The following is a 2,050-nucleotide window of genomic DNA, read 5'->3' as shown; positions in this document are numbered from 1 at the left end:
GGGTCCTCACGCCAGCGCCCAGGCCCGGCTGAAGAGGAAGACCCTGGCTGGCAGAGCCCTCAGCGCCACGTTCCCAGTCCCCGCTGAGTGGCCATCACAAAAGGTGGCCCGGAGCCCAGCACACAGCCGGCCTTCGGGCTCCTCAGGCAGCGAGGGTCTTCAGCGGCAGCGGCGTGGTCCTTGTGCGCCTGCGCTGACCCAGTCAGGCACGGGAGGGGCGGAGGGAGGGCGTGTGCGCAGACTCACTAGGGCCTGCCAGCCACGTGGTTGGACAACCAACTGCGTTTGGGGGTCTGTAGAAATGGCTTCCCCAAACCTTGATTCAGAGATTGCCTGTTCTGGTACATTTGTTATACACATGCGAGCTGCAGAGTGACCAGGTTCATGATGAAAAGTCAGTCCTTCACCTTAAATGTCTTCAAAGAAAAATTTTGACCAAAAATGCACTTTATAAGGCGTAAGTAATGAAAAAGAAAAATAGGTGGAGCTGTGTCAATGGCTCACCTCTCCTCCTCCGCGTACCACCGACACCTGGAAACATTAGTAACAAAAGATGGAACTTAGTAGGAAGGAAGACAGTATTTAGTAAACTGCCAGAGTGACTTTTTGATCCACCTGCTGAGTTGGGTTTGGTGTCAAAATGGTGTCAATTTTCTATTCAATTATAGACAGTAGATAAAGCAATGTTTATGAAGAGATTTGTAAAGAAGTAGAGGTAGTATCTAGAAGATATGAAAGAGTCAGATCTGAGAAGGTGGATGAGGAAGTGGGGAAGAAAAAAACCTCTCAAGCAAACAATGTAATCTTTAACTGACAAGTAGGGGTCATCACGTCTTACTGAGGCATTAAAGTACCTGCAGAACAGAGGTTCCTTCAGCTACTGAATGTCATGAGCTCTCATTCATTACTAGAAAATTTAAATTGGCATTGTAAGAAAAGTTAAAATTTTGGCTTGCAATGTTTGTATTTAGAGAATGAAAGCCAGTAAAACATTCAGGAAGCAAGATTTTTTTTTCTTTTGTAAAATTTTTTCTAAGTGTTTCCCACACCCTTATTTGCAAAAGCTAAGTTATGAGTATGTCTTAAAGCCACCAAAACCTTTTATGATCCTTTTATAACCTGAAAAATTAACTATAAACTGAGTAACCTTATTTTTAGTCTCACAGCTAACTTCCTTGCATTGGGACTCCAGAGTCTCCTCAAATAATGATCAGCTATAATATAGCAGCTTAGTTTCTAACACTAGTATTGTTCTTTCACGATTTACTTGACTATAAGCAGAGAGGGCTCTGATAATATTAAGCATTCTATGTGCTATAGAAAGAGGAACTCACTGGAATGTGTTTTCAACCTCGAGTTCTGATGGATAAACCACTATTGTAACTTGCTGCCAAGACTGATCAATTGACTGTGAGAGAAGTGACGTATCTTTTTCTTTCTTTTAAAGTTTAGCTGACAGTCTCTGGAAATTGCCTTAGGTTTAATCCCTTTCTTGGACAAGGGTCGAAATGTATATTCGATATGAACACAGGTAAGAATAGAAGAGTGAGCCAAACTGTGAGACAGGTACAGTTCCTTGGTACTTCTTTATTCTTCTGATAATATCACAGATCAGTAAACCAGCAATGATTTTCTCAATACCTGTAACCTGGATTTGGAAATTCAGAATTCACTTCATTTTAATTTTTATCCTTTGGTTGTAAAAATCCCTGTATCTTTCAACCGTGAAGAATCAACCAGTCATGGTTTGACATTCAGTATGACTTAACTTTTTAATCTTTGTCATCCTAAATATTTCTCCATGTGGATCATGTTGTGAATTTCCCTTGAATTCATTCCCAGGATACAAAAGACATTAAGAGAAAATGTGCTGGAACCACCATGCCTGATATAATGTTGTTAAAACCATTGTTGGGGATCCTTACAAGGACCCTGTTGGCTGTAAGCCATGATAAAATACCTTGTCGAAATTGCTATGAGAAATTTTATTTCACTTATACACAGGAGAAAACAGATGCTTCCTCTGTGGAAAAACCAGGGTGTTCTAGTA

This window comes from Galeopterus variegatus, unplaced genomic scaffold (genome assembly GCF_000696425.1).
Source record: "Galeopterus variegatus unplaced genomic scaffold, G_variegatus-3.0.2 Scaffold7559, whole genome shotgun sequence".
Classification (NCBI taxonomy): Eukaryota; Metazoa; Chordata; class Mammalia; order Dermoptera; family Cynocephalidae; genus Galeopterus; species Galeopterus variegatus.
The sequence above is the reverse complement of the archived record's forward strand: the minus strand, read 5'-3'. Positions refer to the sequence as shown.